This window comes from Ammospiza nelsoni, chromosome W, assembly GCF_027579445.1.
Source record: "Ammospiza nelsoni isolate bAmmNel1 chromosome W, bAmmNel1.pri, whole genome shotgun sequence".
Lineage (NCBI taxonomy): Eukaryota > Metazoa > Chordata > Aves > Passeriformes > Passerellidae > Ammospiza > Ammospiza nelsoni.
The window spans coordinates 12,793,348-12,811,303 of record NC_080668.1 but is presented as its reverse complement, the minus strand read 5'-3'; the positions used below and the strand labels follow the sequence as shown (position 1 = coordinate 12,811,303).

The 17,956-nt window shown below is 44.9% G+C and overlaps 1 pseudogene; it reads left to right on the top strand.

Moving 5' to 3' along the window:
* LOC132086135 (sorting nexin-2-like) overlaps positions 1-17,956 on the top strand; it is a 194,219-nt pseudogene that overhangs the window by 36,975 nt on the left and 139,288 nt on the right.

Here is a 17,956-nt window from a genome sequence, read left to right as displayed (position 1 = left end):
CTGCTGGCTCATATTTAATCGACTGTCAACCAGCACCCCCAGGTCCCTTTCCACCTGAACACTGTCCAGCCACACCATTCCTAGCTTATATTGTTGCAGGGGGTTATTGTGGCCAAAGTGCAGGACTCGGCACTTGGACTTATTGAACTTCATCCCATTAGATTCTGCCCATCCATCCAACTGTTCCAAGTCCCTCTGCAAAGCCCTCTGTCCCTCTAATAGATCAACACACGTTCCCAGCTTAGTGTCATCTGCAAATTTGCTAATAAAGGACTCTAAACCCTCATCCATGTCATCAATAAAAATATTAAACAGAACTGGCCCCAGCACAGACCCCTGAGGGACACCACTGGTGACTGGCTGCCAGCTGGATGCAGCACCATTCACCACCACTCTCTGGGCCCGGCCATGCAGCCAGTTCTGAATCCAGCAAAGAGTGCTCTTGTCCAAGCCACGGCCTGCCAGTTTGTCTAGGAGAATGCTGTGGGAGACAGTGTCAAAGGCCTTGCTGATATCCAAGTAAACAACATCTACAGCCTGCCCTGCATCTACTAGGTGGGTTACCTGGTCATAACAGGTGACCAGGTTGGTCAAACATGACCTACCCCTCCTAAATCCATGCTGGCTGGGTCTGATACCCTGGCCATCTTGTAAATTTTGCATGATGGCGCTTAATATAAACTGATTTGATGCTTCCTTCATCACTCAACTCCTCTGTTGTGTTCTTTTCCTTCTCCGGGGCATTTCCTGCTTCCCTGCAACATTGCCAAGTGTTGGAAAGAGCAAGAACAGCCTTCAGCAAAGCCCTGTGCCTGTAATGAAGCTAGTCCTTGCATTTCCAGCCTTGAAAACGATCCGTGCTAGAGGTGGGGAGGGTTATATTTACCAAACATGTTATATTCTTCTGTTTCCTGCAAGCAGAGTCCTGTTAGAACATCTGTCATGCTTTGAACTCCTTTAGCTAGAAGTTTTGGGCTGCCTACTTCGAATCCATAATGCTGCAGAGATTTTAGACAAAAACTGCTTTTTCTTTAAGTAATTGTTCTTGAAAAAACACAGAGGCCAAGTACGAGCCTCGGCTTAAGGGAGTGCTGCATTTTCTTCCTTTCTTTTGCCACCTTTTATCTTTTTCTCTGTGTTACACTAATCTTAGATTAAGTATAGCACAGAACAGTTGTTTTCCACTCCAACACTGGAAAAGTGCTACTTCTCTTTCAGGTTAAGAGAAGAGCTTGAGTGTCAAAACCTTGGATATTTTTTCCATGTATAACACAGAAGAGCTCTAAGAAATTACCTTTCCCTCTTTCAGTCTGAGATTTCTCATGTCAAAACTGGTCTAGCCTTTCTTGTTTGTTCAGAGAAGGAACTCACTGTCCACCAAAAATATTCTCTTTCCAGCATAGATTCTCTACTAGGAAAGAGATTTCTAAGTTGCCCTTTAGTTAATTATCTCATTGCCCCCCCTTCTGAACCTCACCAAAGGGAGATGACCAATAAATTGTCCCCAAAGACATGGTTCTATGTGGCCTTGTATTGCCTGCAAAGATACCGAACCTATCTTAAAAGTGTGTGAGGAAGAGAGCTAAAAAAATAAAACTTATAATAGCATGTTTTGCTTCCCCCTCCTGCCCCCATCCTCACCATATCGTGATCCCACAAGGAGAGATGCCTGAAGGGGGTCAGGGCCAAGAGGGCTCTAGAGAGTGCTGTGCACGTGTGCCAGTGTGCAGAGCCCCGGGTGTACACACAGGTGCTGTGCACGTGTGCTAGTATGCATATCTGCATGCACATAAGTTTTCTAGTGTACCCAGGTGTAAGTGAACATGTGTGCTAGTGTGCATAGCACTATGCACATAGATGTACTAAAGTGTACTCATGTTGTGTGCACACTCAGGTATAATTAAGTCTGTGTACATACTCTGTGAGTGTGCACAGGCTCTGCAAGTGTGAGTATAGCTCTGTGTTATGGTTTGGGCCTGGCAAAGCCAGAGCCCCCATGAGTACACCTTCTCCCCGGTGTCTGCTGTGAGATGTGACCAGGAATAAGCAAAGCAGGCTCCAAACTTAAACATAAAAAAAATTTTATTTACTAAGCTACACACAAACAATTACTAAACTACACACAAAAGAAGAAAGAAAGAAAGAAAGAAAGAAAGAAAGAAAGAAAGAAAGAACGAGGAAAATGAAAACCTCACAAAAAAAACACTCTCCCCCTCCTCCCCCCTAAATTCCCAATACAATACATCCTCCAAAATCACCAATTCTAGGTCCAACACCACCCTTTAGATTGCTCAAACTTTCAACTCCTCAAGAGGAGAGGGAGTCCTTCCATGTGTCATGGTGGCCTCTTCCGTCCTTGTTCCGGTGCTCTCACCACTGAACAGGGATCAGGGCTGCTTCCAGGGTTGTCTTTTTTAAGGATGCTTTGTCCAGTTCCAGAAAAGCACAGTATCTCACCTTCTCACCTTTGGGACATCTATCCCCCCCATATTTTATATACCCCCTGGGGCCGAGGGGTACCCACACTGAATCTTCTCTGGCACTGGGACATTTCTCCCCCTGGACTCAGTCTCTGTATCTCACGGAAACATAGCTCTGTCCATGGCTACACAAAAGAGTCCAGCATAAAATGCCACTCCATCTTCTCCCTTCTTTCAACATCTCTCACTCTCTCTCTCTCTGGTCCAGACCTCCATCACTCGTTCATTTCCTTCGTCCTGCTCCACTCTTATCACTCGTCTAGGAAGGGTTAATGTTCTGTAGGGTTTTCATTGTCCAAAAGGGGTTAAAAACTCCTCCAGGCAGCTGGACTCCTGGCTGCACCCCCCCCCATCTCCTCAGCTGGGCTGCCTGCTGCCAGCACATATTTACTGAATTTCAAGGTAACGAGGTAACCGACACAGGCTGCACTCTCTCTCTCTCTCTATCTGTCTCCGGGGGGGGGGGGGGGGGGGGAAGGCTGTCCGATGTCTCTTGGGGCTCTTCCTCCACCCTTCCATCCTCAAGGGCCTCCTCACTCCCATGTCTGTCCAGGCCCAGGCCTACCGCATGGCTGCCCCTCCCCCGCCCAGCAGCAGAGGCTGGACAGGGGAGAGATCCGACCTCGGTCCCTCGAAGTCCTAAGAGAGCCTCCCAGGGCCGAAGCTCTGCTTTTAACCCCTGGGTGTTCTCGGGGGTGTGTCCTAAAACCCACTGGCTACCCCAGGTGCCAATATCAAAATCCAAGCACCCATTGGTTTGACCACAACATCCCAGAATTCCCACTTCTTTCTGGTCAAACCACCACACTCTGTGTGAAATGTACGTGTGTTGATGTGTATAACACTGCACACATTGGTGTGCATAGCTCTATATACACGTGTTAGTATGCTCAGCTCCATACTGCTGTGCACAGAGTGTGGCAGTTTGGGGTGTGCAGAGCGTAGTTTGCGCTTGGCTCTGCCAGAGATCGAAGGTTGTTTCTGTTGTGCAGAGGAGGGGTGGTGCCGACCTGACAGGGTTAACCACAGCAGTCAGAGGCCCTGGGGCCCTGGTCCGCTGGTGTGGGCTGCTGGTAGTGAGGGCCACGCTTGTGGACCAGGGGATTTGGAGGTGTGGAGCCGCTGGTGGCGGGGCCGCAGACAGCGGGGGCTGCGGGCGGCGAGAGACTGTGGTGGTTCAGGGTGCGTGGGGCACTTCACGTGCGATGCTGCTGGGGATGGGGGCGGGGTCAGTTGCAGCATGGGACCGAGCAGACATGGAACGGGGACATGCGCGGGCATAGTGCCAGCTGTTGCCCCCAGCGCTGCCAGCTCAGCGGGGAGGGGTGGCAGCTTGGGGTGTGAGATGCAGTCAGGGCCCCCTCTCTCGACCGAGTCCCCCACTCGATCACAGCCTCCTCCAGGCATCCACCTGCTCCAGCATGAGCACCTCCCCCACGGGCTGCGGGTGGATCTCTGCATTCCCTGTGGACCTCCTTGGGCTGCAAGCGAGCAGCCTGCTTCACCATGGTGTTGGAGTTTAGGATTTTTCCTTTTGTTTCTTTCTCTCTGGGAATTTTCTCCCATATATTGCTAAGAGACACTAACGACTGGATACTTGAGACAAATGAAGTTGCCTTGGAAAGGGTTCGGCTGACTACTCCTTACCTGGAGGGTTTCTCTTGGAGGGTCTGAGATACCACAAGAATTGGGCTGGGGAAAAGGGGGCTGGGCACAGCTCTTAGCCCTCTTGCTCTCAGCTTTGAAGGACAATGGTGGAGTTGCTGCTTGCTGGGGATAGTATTCGCTGCTGCTTCTGCTGCTGCTGCTGGAGCCCAGCCCTGTCCTCCTCCTTCCGTCCTTAGAGAGCAGCCATTGAACTGGGACCTTATTGTGAGAAACAATACTCTCTTTCAAAAAATGTAAAAGGTTTATTAAAACCTTATCAAAAATGCAACAGAAGACTGAATAAAGAAAAATACAGCGCTAGGAGCAAAGGACTCCATCACCACGTGCTCATCCACAAAATGGATGTTCCACCCTTTATATCTCTAGCTCCTCCCAAAGTCTTGTCAATTAACTCCTTCTTCGCTATCCAGTGGTGGAAGTCACTTTCTTACATCTTGATTGCAGGTCAGGTGCAACCATAGCAACAAGCTGACCCTCCCAAATGCCCCTACTACTAAGGCCATCCTGTGATAACAATGCAAGGGGGAGGGGAAACATAACTATACATCTACAAAACTTCTCTTAACATATACTTAATATTCTCTCTTTAACTGTGAGTCAACCATTGCATTACTAATCTATAGCATTATTAATACCCTACTGTGACAGTGGTCACAAGGGTTCTTGGATGAGGGAAGAGACGAGAATGTTGACTCCATGTTCAGAAGGCTTGATTTATTATTTTATGATATATATATTACATTATAACTAGACTAAAAAGAATAGAAGGAAAAGTTCTCAGAAGTCTAGCTAAGCTAAGAATAGAAAAGAATGATAACAAAGGCAGCTGGATCCGACAGAGAGCGAGAGCCAGTTCTGCCATGACTGGTCACTAAATCAAAACATCCGCTGGAGACCAATCACGGATCCACCTGTTGCATTCCACAGCAGCAGATAATCATTGTTTACATTTTGTTTCTGAGGCCTCAGCTCCTCAGAAGAGAAAAATCCTAAAGAAAAGGATTTTCACAAAAAGATGTCTGTGACACCCTACCTCACTAAAAAATGGATTTTCACCATCTACTCAGGTGCCTCACGGGAAACCCTGGAATCCTGAGCTCTTTCCCCCTCCCAGGGAACCTCTTCCTGCTGTTTTCAGGAGCCGGGCTGTCGCTGCTCAGCCCCCCCCATTTCTTTGCCACTGCTCCAGGTTTTCGCTACATTTTAGCCCTGCACCCCCTGCCTGCCAGGAGTCCCGCGGTTCCAGCTACAGCTGTGGAGCTTCTGAATACATCTCATCTATCACTCTGTGATTTTGCTCATCCCTGCCATTCCAGCTTGCTGCTTCTGAAGTCCCTGCTACAGCTCCTTTTGCTATCCAGAGGGGCACCAGGATCGGCTGCCTTTGAGGGTTTCTAACAGAAGCCCCTTTTCCATCCTTTCTGCCGGCTGCGCCCGCCATTACCACGTGCATAGGCACCACTGAACTTGCACCACAGCGCCCCCTGCAGCCACGGGAGAATCATCACAACTGCCCTGCCTGGCCGGGGAGCCACCAGCACCCCTGCCAGCTGTGATCGTAGCTACACCAAAGGGGAAAGTGCCTGACAGCTAAGTGAAGGCTGTTACTGGGTTTCTGATTTTGTTTGTTGCTGCTGCTGCTGCTGTTGATGTTTGTTTGCCTTGTTATCCATATGCATAGTAATAAAGAACTGTTTTTCCTTTTCCTATATCTTTGCCTGAAAGCCCCGTAATTTCAAAAGTATAACAATTTGGGGGGAAGGGGGTCATATTCTCCATTTCAAGGGAGATTCCCACTTCCTTTGGCAGACACCTGTCTTTCAAAGCATGACACATGGTCATTGCCACGGCCTGCAGAGGAATCTCAGCTCCAGTGCCTGGAGCACCTCCTCCCTCTCCTTCTTCACTGACCTTGGTGTCTTCATGTTGTTTCTCTCACATGTTCTCACCTCCTCCTCTTTTCTGCCTAGAAAAAAACACTGTGTCCCCCTTTGTTTTGATTTTCTTCTTAAATATGTTATCACAGGCGTTACCATCATCTCTCATTGGCCCAGGCTTTGCCAGCAGCATTTCCATCTTCAGAGCCATCAGGGATTGGCTCTGCCTTACATGGTGGAAGCTTCTAGCAGCTTCTCAGAGAAGCCATCTCTGTGCCCTCCTGCTACTAAAAACCAGGCTGTGCAAAACCAACACATCATTATAGGTCACTTCCGACTAAAATATTCGATTTGAAATGTATGGTTTGCTGGTGGTCAAAATCAAGTAGTGGAGGAAAGAAAGCATAAAGGGTTTGCAGAGCAGAGATATACATACTCTTTAAATATAGATGAACTATCTACAATCTGAAGAAAGTAAAAATAGGTAGTTTGTTTTACTGGTCAGAATTCCTCATCTACTAATATTTGTATTTTACGAGTTGCGGGCTTTTGGTAGGGGGTGTATATGTATAACTTTTATGCTCAATATGCCTATATGACAATCAGCAGTTGTTCAGAATGCAAAAACTACATTTGACATAGGTGCTAAAAAAAGCAGTCTGTGGTGGAAAAAATGTCATTTATATTCATCATATATAGAAATGAATGATTTAGCAGTTTGTGACTACTGCAAAAGACTTTATGCAGCAGCAGAGAAAATTGTCTACTTAATTTTACTTAAACCTATTGGTCACTAGAAGCTCGGATGTCACCTCTAGTTTTACTGACGTATTTAAATTATCTGACCGAGAAATGGATGCTGTTTATAAATTATTTTATTAAACTTATGTATTATCACTTTTTAATGTTCATGCTTGGTATCTTTTGTGGTGTACATATATCTCTATGAAAAATATCTTTTTTGTGAACTCAAAATCTTTATCTAGAAGCCACAGAAGAAGTTTCATTGGACAGTCCAGTGAGGGATCCAGTACTTTCACCAGAATCTACTCCTGGAATCGCTCCTGTAACACCTACTACATTAGTAGCTGCCAGAATGAATTCGAAAAGTGTAACAGCCCCTGTGATTTTTGATAGGTACAGAGAAGAGGTACTGAGAATATTTTTAAGTTATATTTTGATGACTATGGAAATGTCTTTGTGTGTGTGTGGCATGTGTTTACTATTTGCAGGTTTTGGTTTTTTAATGCAGTTCCTAACTACTGGAACACTTCTTGTTAAAGGGAAGTATGCAAGAGAACAACTATTCTGTTTATTTTGTGTTTAATATGTATTTGACTCATCAAATCATATGTGTTCATTGCTTAGGTGATAAGAGATCTGTAGTATGAGGAGTAACATGCTCCATTTCTACAGGATAGGCATTGCAAAAGTGTGTGAAGGGAACAGGTGTTGAGCTATGTGTTAAAGATGTGTATTAATTGATGCTAGCATGTTACAGTTTTTAACTCAGATTTCTGAAGCTGCTGTTAATAAGGAAATTGAGGAAAATGTTGTTAGCATTATTCTGCATACTAACAAACAGATAAGGCTGTTCATAGTTTTACCACCTAATTTGCTATTTACATTTGTCATTCCATTCAAAGTCTGTGCATTGGCAAATACCATTTATTCTACAATATGCTCCTAGAAAATGTCACTGATGAGTGAGGTTTGGCAAATAAGACTGGCTTGGGACTTGATGGCTGCTTTCCCAGATTCCCTAAGTTGACATTTCATTCAGAATTTTTTTCCTTCTCAGCCTTGACACATTGTTCTGTCATGGTCTTTCTTTACTTCTGTTCTAATAAACTTATGTATATTGCACAAAAGATTAGGAAATTCTGTTATTACACAGCTCAGGGAAGTATCTGAAAATTCCATAGATGTTCCTTTCCTCATCCCCAACTCTTCAACCTCAGATACCATTAATAATGAGGAATATAGCTGTCTTTTGATTAGAAGCTTATAGAAACATTGCAAGTGAGAGCATTTTAGAACCTCTGTGCCTGCTAGGATTGGAGGAGATAAAATGAGCATTGCCCTGAGATAAATGTTTACTAAAGCTCTGAGTCCAACAAGTCTGAAGAAGTTGCCACACTAAAATATTTTCAGGAAGACTCAAAATGAGAAACCAAGATGTGAAATTATGTTCACTTTAAATTGGATGGTAGATCTAGAAGAGCTTTTTAGTCATTGAGACACACTGACTCTTCCTTCACATATATCCTTATCTTTGTACCAATATGTTGCTTTAATGCACATTAACTTATAAAAAATGACATACATTTTTCTAGATTGAAGAGGAAGCAAATGGAGATTTGTTTGAAATAGAAATCAATGTATAAGTCCCAGAAAAAATTGGTAAGTTACTTGAACCTATTATGTTAGTCTGTCTTATCTCTTAGAGACTTCTGAAATGTTAGTACAATTCCTTATTCAGTTATCTTTTGATGGTTTTAGCATGTGAATAAAAAGCTATTTCATGTGTATTTTGGAAAAATAAAGTGTGTGGAGGGATTAAAATAACTTACAAGTATTTTAATTTTATTACAGGGGATGGCATGAATGCTTATATGGCTTACAGAGTAACAACAAAGGTAACTAGTGCAACAAATATATTGGCAAATAACTTTATATCACAGCTGAGTAAAAGTATCAGTAAGTCATAACTAAAATGAATCTTTTTTTAGACATCTCTTTCCGTGTTTCACAAAAATGCATTCTCTGTTAAAAGATGATTCAGTGATTTCCTTGGCTTGCACAGCAAATTAGCAATGAAGTACATGCATATTGGTTACATTGTGCCTCCCGCTCCAGAAAAAAGTATTGTAGCTAAGTCTACTTTCTGCAAGGTTGAATGTATGCCTGTAATTTCAGTACTATAATATAAATGAAATATTTTAATACCAATTGTGCTTGTACAATAAATGTACATGGAACGTGGTAAAATGGCGGGACTTACTGTTATGTAAGCAAGCTCTGGGTGTAACTTAAAGTCCTCATGAAGAGACTTTCTTTGGCTATGGATAAGTTGGGAATACTCACAGACTGTTGGACCTTTCTCTAAAGACCACGAAGCTCCTACTTGAAACTTAAACTGCCAACCTTTCACTTCTTGGGCAGTATTTAGTCCCATCTAAAAGTGTATAGTCCACATGTTTATAATCTTGGAGAGAAGAAGGAAAAATATAGTTGTCTAGGCTGATTTAAAATGAGGCATCTTGAAGCAGAGAGCTGACAAAGCAGTTTGAAGTAGATGACATGCATTTACACCACTCACATGTTTATTGTATTTTACTTTTTAGGACTGATGTCTTAATATGAAATGTCCCGCTTTCAGGATTTAACACTGGTAGGCAGATAAGCACCACACAGCTGCCCAATCGCTCCCTCTGACAAGAGAATCAGAAGGGTAAGAGTGAAAAAACTCATGGGTTGAGATGATAAAGACAATACAAAAAGGAAGAGAAAAAAAAAACCTAATGCATAAATAAAATCAAAACCTAGATAAACAAGTGATGCAAAAAAACCAAATTGCTCGCTACCATCTGACCAACGCACAGCCAGTCCCTGAGTAACAGCAGCGCTAGAAACACACACTCCACCCTGTCACCTGTTTTTTTTGCTAAGTGATGTCATATGGTACAGAATATCCCTTTGGTCAGTTGGGGTCAGCTGTCCTAGCTGTGTCCCCTCTCAACTTCTTGTGCACCCCCAGCCTATTCACTGGCAGGGCAGTGTGTAAGAGTAGGCCTTGACACTGTAAATCTGTCTTGGTTTGAAAAGACAGGTGTGTGCTAAGGAAGGCAGGATCCTTCCCTAAATTGGAAAATGTAAACCCCCTCCCTCCAAATTTTTATAAATTTGAAAATAAGGGGGGCTCTCAGGCAAAGATATGGGATCAGGAATAACAGCTCTTTATTAGGGAAGAAAAAATAAATTTAAAAAAATAAACAATGCAGTAAAAGAAAACAACACTGACAGAGTCAGAATAGGACCTGACACCCTGTGGGTCAGGGTGTTGGTAGCAGTCCAATTGAAATGGTGACTGCAGTCCTCCTGAAGTGGCAGATGTGGTTCTGTTGAAGCAGTGATCTTGTAGAAGGGTGTAGTCTTCCTCTGAAGATCCAGTGGAAGAGGCAGCTGCTCCTCTGGGAATCCAGTGGAAAGGCTGTGCTAGTGTCCCAAAAATCTCTGATTATGTCCAGTTAGAAATGCTTGGCTCCTCCCTCTGGGCAGAGCATCTCACAATGGGATGCTGTAATTTTTATTGGTCATGCAGTGACATTTGATGGCCCATTAACAGCAAATGTTTCCCCAGAGGGAGGATTGGTTTGTGGAAGAGATAAAGAAAACTGCCCAATTAACAGAAGATAAATGCCACACCTCTAGCAGATGGCAAATAGAATACACATTGCCTTGCAATCTAGGACAAAGCCTTGCTCCGCAAGAACTAAAACATCCCAGTGTTATCAACACTGTTTTCATCACAAATTCAAAACATAGCACTATATGAACTGCTATGAAGAAAATTGACTCCATCCTAGCCAGATCCAGTACCATCTCCACCCCTTATTTCATACTGTTTACATCATGCTCAGGTCCCACATTATCCCATTCATTATTAACTACCACCACTCTTCCCACCCTTTGATATACACACAGACATAATTCCTTTAGTCTTATGGGCCATCCCTGTAAAATGTCCATAAAATGGCAATAAAAATGTCTGTTGAGTTTATTTACTCTATGACTTTGGGGTCTGGCTGTTATGGTGGTCACTCAAAACAGGCAGAATTGTGCGTTGTGTTGGAATGTTGTGTAACAAAACCAGCTCTGGTTGCATCACTGCTGTACTTGCCTGCTTTCTCATGAGATTCATGCTTCATTGGTTTGTGTGATTCTTGCTGTAATATCTTTGACATATGGCAGCCCCAGAAGTGGTGACATACAGCACCATAAAACACTGGCATCATACAGCAAGTCCACAACAGAAGGCTCTTCCAAGAGGCCAGGCAGGGTAGATAGTTGTTTAATTTTCTCCATACTCAAGGCAGTTATACCAAAAGCCCACCTTGAAGTACCCTCTCCCAAGATAGTCTATGCCAAGGATGCATGTACCTTCCTGGCCAGTCACAATAGGATGCTTTTGCCACTTACTCCCAGTTAGGCTTACCTTAACCTACAACACAGACAGTTGTTCGGATTCCCCTATCACTCCAGAAATACAGATGGGTTGTGCTCCTTTGTAACCTGATGGCATTAGGGTACACTATACACTGGTGTCAACCACAGCCTTATACTGCTTTGAGTCCAGTGTGCAAGGCCACTGAACCCACACAGTCCAGTAAATCCAGTTGTTGGTTTCCTTCAACTGGCTGGAGGCAGGGCCCATTTATTTCTGGTTGGAGTATTTATTACTTATTTTTTGTAACTGCATACCAGAAGTCCCTTCTTTAGGGTTAGAAGTAAGATCAGCCCTTCTACTCTGCCAAATAGAAACTGAAGCAGTGATTTTCCTCTATGGACATTATTGGAATAATACCAATATAGCCGGATGGGACGTGCCTGAGCTTGTCTGGCCCTTGGTGCTGAACCAAATAGCAGCTACTGTGGTGGTTTCACCCCAGAGACACTTTTGGCTAGCTGGATGCTGCAGCTGGGCACTTGGAGGCAAGTCCAGGCATGCAGGAGCTCCGGTGGCTGTGGGATGGAGCTTCCCTGTAACAGTGTCTGCTCCTCGGGTTTACCTTTGGCAGAGAAGCTTTAAGGCGATGGTGAAGGAAAGGAGTCGGTTCTGATGGAGGATTTTGATCCAAAGCTTTATTCTGGCCCACAGGCCTCTGAATCCAGCAACAGCTCCAACAGAACTCTCAAACCGCATGGTTGCTGGGTCTTTTAACCCCGTGGAGAGGAGGAGAGAAGGGGTAGGAATCCCACCAACCAGGTACATAGAAGGAGGTCTTAAGGTACAAAGGACACCTGGATGGTCCAATGCCCCTCCAGGGGTAGAGGGCATCCTTTGAATCTGCCAATCACTCAACGCCCTTCTGGAATTCCAGGATTGACAGACAGTACTCCGTGACACTCATCTGGGAGGGAATTATCAGGGGAGGGACCCGAGGTTCTGGGGTAAACCCTGAAATCACAACACAACAGGGCATCTGTTGGCTGTTGTGAGAAAAACAGACTTGACTTGAAGTATTTGACTCAAATTTTAAGAATTAATTACTAATTTGGGTATTGGGGTGTCATGGTTTAGGAATGGTATTCCCTAATTTAGTGCTGCCACCTAAACAACACCAGCACTTGCTTCCCCTCCCCCTCCAGTTAGAAGCAAAAAAGGCAAAGATCATGGGTTGAGATAAGAGCAATCTACAGGAAATAGCAATGAGATAAGAAAATTAAGAGTAACAGCAACAATACTAATAACAAAAGTGTACAAAGAGAGGGTGATTTACATGCAATATACTCACCAAGTCCGGGACAATGCAAAACAATGGCAAACAAACTCTCTGCCCAATGCTTTCCCTTGACTGGAAAGGAACACCCTTTATTCTCAGAGGCAAGAGAGAGTCCCTTTTCCCCACTATACACACACACACACACACACACACAACACACAAGTATTATTTCCATAGTCAATGGCCATCCTTCCAAGATGTCTGATGAGTTCATTTAGGTCATGACTGTGGCTTCTATATGTCCTTAATGTCTTTCAGGGCAGGAGGGCTGGTGTACTGTCAGCTGGTTGCAAGCTGCATCAGGAGCTCATGATGATGTATCTGGAGCAGTCTATATTCATTGTCCATGGTAGTTATGACAAACAGTGGCAGTGTCATTCAGCAACCAATATTATGCAATTCAACATTACAGACTGTTCTCAACCAAAAATCAAATCCCCTTGTGTTACACATCATGTTTCCCCATCCCACTGCATTACCCACCAAGTGCACCCAGGTCCTTGAGAAAAACAATCCCATGGATGGGTTTGTCTTTGCTTGAGGTGGCACTAATCCAAACTGTCTTCCCTAACTCATTTCTCATATGCACCAAGGGGACTTTATCCCCTCTACCATACATGGTAGTTTTGATTGGGCAGGGCCAGCTCAATTGGTAGGGCCTCTAATGTTAACTAACCAGGTGGACTTTGCTAAATGTAGATTCCGATGTTTGAAGGTCACACCACTCATTGTTTTCAATGTGGTTTTTAACAGTCCATTGTACCATTAAATTTTCCCCGAGGCTGGTGCATGATAGGGAATATGATATACCCACTCAATATTGTGCTCTCTGGCCCAGGTGTCTATGAGGCTATTTTTCAAATGAGTCCTATTGTCCAAGTTTATTTTTTCCGAGGTTCAATGTCACCACAGGACTTGCTTTTCAAGGCCCAGAATGGTGTTCTGGACAGTGGTGTGAGGCACAAGGTACATGTCCAGCCATCCAGTGGTTGTTTCCACCACTAAGCATGTAGCTCTTGTCTTGGTAGGTTTCTGTGAGTGTGATGTTATCAATCTGCCAGGCCTCCCCATATTTATATATAGTTTGATCATTGTCCACCATACCAGAGGGGCCTTACCCACTTAGGCTTGCTTGATTGCAGCGCATTTCACAGTTAGGGATAACCTGGGAGATGGTGTCCATGGTTAAATCTCCCCCTCAATCACAAGCCTATCTGTATGTTGCATCTCTTCCCTGATGACCTGAGGCGTCATGGGCCCAGTGAGCCATAAATCACCCTTATTTTGCCAGTCTAGATCCATCTGAGACACAAATCCTGGCAGTTTGATCCACCTGTCTGTTGTTACAATGTTCTTCAGTAGCGTGACTTTCAGGTCCGTGCGTGTCTACATAACATACTTTTACAGCCAACTTCTCTATCCAGGCAGCTGTGTCTTGCCACAATTCCAATTGATCTTTTTCCATCAGTTTACCTCCCCCTCCCCAGAGCATTTGTTACCATCCATGAGTCAGTGTAGGGGTAGAGCACGGCCCATTTCTCTCGTTCAGCCATATCTAAAGCCAACTGGATGGCTTTCAGCTCTGCAACCTTACTTGATCCACCTTGTCCTTCAAGCTTCTGCAACTCGCCATGTAGGACTTCATATGGCAGCTTTCCGTTTTCGATGTATCCCTACAATATGGCAGGAACCATCAGTGAAGAGGGTTTATGGTCTTTCACTCTCCAGTAGCTCATTATATGGCGGGGCTTCCTCAGCACATGTCACATTTTCCTCCTCTAATGATGACGATAGTCTGAAACTGTTAGGAGAGTAACTAAGAATTAGAAAAGTACAAGGCCGTGGCTAATTCTAAGTCTTGCACCTGCAAGATAGCATGTCCTTGAGCCTAGCTGTAGTATGATAACAAATAGTGAAAGAGACATGAGAAAAGAGAGATGTAACCCCTAAAGAATGAAGAAGAGCTGATGCTGTAGTGTGGCCAATAGACGGTGTAAATTACAGAATATTCATAAGCTTATTACTTGCTGTATAAGTGTCTGATGCTCTCTTCAATAAACGGAGCTTGCTGAACACTCATATTGAGAGTCTCGAGCCTTCCCTGCACCGAGACAAATGGCCAGCTGCAACATGAAACTTTCACTTTTGGGCCAGTTCATGATGACTTTCAAGATCCCTGGGCTAGTGGGCTTTCTTATTTGAGCTCACTGTGTGACCAGCAAGACCCACTTACTCTGCGTAGCATCAGTGGCATTTATGTGGAGGGGACTTTCTCTTTGAACATCCAGCTGACAGTCAGGGTGCCAGGAGGTGTTATAATAGCCTCCTCGAGCCAGGTCTCATAAGCTCTTGGAGGTCTATAACACACCCAAGAGAGCTCAGCTACCCTTGGAGGCATAAAAACCAGCAGGATGGCTTCTGTTGCAGTGTTGGAAACAAAAAGGTTTAATAAAAGGCAAAATAACAAACAGAGAAAAACTGAGAAAGGTGCAGGAGGTTCTTGCTCCTGGCAGAACACCTTACAAAAGTGATTAGTTTCTTTGTTCACTTCTTTTTCTAGTAAATTGCCCAGGCGGGACTTTTTGGCTTCTGTCCAATTGGCTATCCTTAAGTTTGAGGTGAAGTCCCCTAGGCCTGTGAGGTGGCTTTTTCACCTAATTAGGAAGAGAAACTTCTGGGCTTCTTTCCTTTTTGAGGGGACAAAGGATAGTTTTGTCACTCTGTCAACAGGGGGCACATTCCTACAAGGAGGAGCTGTGCTTTGGTGCCAATTACTTCTGAAGCAGCTCCAACCCCTTTCCTAAGATGCCAATATTTCTTTTTCCATTCAGGTGTGTCATGGTTGGGGGGGGGTGGGAGGGGGGGGAGCTTAGTGCAGTGTGGGTGCATCTAAATTGCTATTCTATACCACTTACATTATCGCTGGGGGGCATAGTTTCGGGATGAAAATGACCCCACCCCACGGAAGTGGCTGACATTTTTGTCTTGCTCTCTCTCCAGTGGAGGGACTGTCAGGATCAGCCCCTGTGGACCTGGGTCCTTCTCCTGCCCCACCAGTCCCCTTCCCAGTTTTTTATAGAGCATGGCTACAGGACATGGTGCTGAAGGGAAAACAGCAAAACACAAATTGACGTGTTGAACAGCAGCACAAGTGGGGAGGCTGCCAGCAGGGAGCCGACCAGGGGTATGGCCCCTAGTCCAGCCAAGGGGAGCCCAGATGACAGGAATGGAGTTGAGCCCCATCCAGCTGAGCCGAGCTAAAGGGAGCATGGCAGAGCAATGGGAAAGTGACAGTGACCCATGGGGCTGACATCAAACACAGTGAAGTGGTGGAGGCAGCAGCACAGGCACCAGTGTGGAACTGAGCCCAGCAAAATGGCAGCACAACCTGACTCAGATGACCTACCTCTCCATTCTCGGCTGTTGTCCCGGCCTGGTTAGGCTCAGGATGGCCTTGAGGCAGCCCGCGCTCCAAAGGACGAAAGGAGTCTTCAGGTTTTTCAGTTCTTCAGTGTTGTTTATTAATTCTTATCTACAGTGTTGTCTCCCGGCCCGACAGAGATCCGCACAGCAAGTCAGTCATGGGCACACTGACCTCCCTCGGGGCGGCCGCTTATTTTTATACCAAAAACTACGTGTAGGATATTTACCTTTTCCTCCCAATACCTTTCACTCTTATTGACAAGTGCAAATTGAGTAAGAACCAATCTCTAAGTGCCACCATCACCATCAAAGATGGATGACAAGAAGAAGAAGGACAGGACACGCCCCAATTCCTCCATCTTGTCTCCTAAAACCCCCCTGTACCGAAATTCTAAAACCTGTGTTTTCACCCTATAATTAATCTATCCCTTCACCATTTATCTCCACGTGATCCTCTCGTCCTCACACAGGTGTTGCATCCCGTGCAGGGTCAAAGTCTAGCCACCAAGCACTTCTGGCAACGTTCCAGGCTTTCCAAGCCCCCCCCCCCCAAGGGTTGTCTTGGCAACTCTGGACATCAGGAGTGATGTGCGGAGTTCCCACACCTACCATTGGGGGAGTTTTGTTCATTATTGTTTCTCATTGTTTCGGGCTGGGGGGGCAGAAAATATTAGCCATGGGACTGCCGTCACTATCTTGCTTTTGTTCCCGACAGCCAAGTGGCATGGCATGTGGGAATAGTCTCCATCTTATCTTTGCCTGGGGAAGCCATGTAGACATGGCCTACAGTAAGCATCCACCAACTTTTTCTGTTCCCAATGGCGAACACCTTTTTTGTGGGTAAAACATCTTCTCTTTTTGCATACTTTTGGTATTAATATTGCTGTTGTTACCGTGAGTTTCTTATTCCATTGCCTTTTGCTTTCAGTAAATTGTTATTTCAATTCATAATCTCTGCTTTTGTCCCTCCCTTACCAGAAGGGGCAGGGGAAGAGGAGTGGCTTATTTGGAGTTTAATTTCCTGCTGGTGTTAAACCACCACAGGGTGTAACAGGCCTTGAATCCTTTCTATTCCCAATGCCAGAACCCCAGGGGTCATCCTCAAGTCTCCCCAGGTATTTTTAGCCAGACGCTCCAGAAAGGACCATTCTCCCCAGCTTGCAGTGTAGAGCACATTTTCACATCTTGTCCTGTCCTGACTGGCCCAAGGGCTACTGCATGAACAATCTCCTGCTTAATTTGTTCAAAAGCTTGTTGTTCAGGACCCCACTTAAAACCATTCTTCTTCCTGGTCGGATGATAAGGGTGTACAATCTGCTTGTAATCTGGAATTGGTATCCTCCAAAAACCCTCAGTGCTTAGGAAAGCCTGTGTTTCCCTCTTGCTGGTTGGTGGGATATAGCTGCTAATTTGTTGACCATGTCCATTGGAATCTGATGATGTCCATCTTGCCATTTTACTCCTAAAACCTGAATTTCCTGGGCAGGTACCTTGACCTTACTTTGCTTTATTGCAAAATTGGCCTTCAGGAGGATTTGAATTATCTTCTCTCTTTTCTCAAAACTTCCTCTGCTGTGTTGCCCCATGCGATGATGTCATCAATATACGGCAAGGGTTCTGGAGCCTCACCCTTTCTTCTGGTGCAGTCTGGATGAGTCCATAGAAAATAGTGGGGCTGTGTTTTCACCCATGGGGTAGTCAGTTCTAGGTGTACTGGATGCCGCCCCATGTGAAAGCAACCTGTGGCCTGCACTCTGTTGCTAAAGGAGTGGAGAAAAATACATTTAGCAGTACTGATGGTGGCACATTGTGAGGCAGTGTCAACTAAAGCCTTATACTCTTGTGGGTCTCATGTGTCAGGCCATCAGATCCCCACAGTCCAATAGGTCTAATTGTCTCTTTCTTCCACCTGGCTGGAGGCAGAGCCTCTCTAGTCCTGGTCATAGTAGTCATTGCTCATTTCTTGTAAATATGAACTGGAGGTCCCTTCAAAAGAATCGGA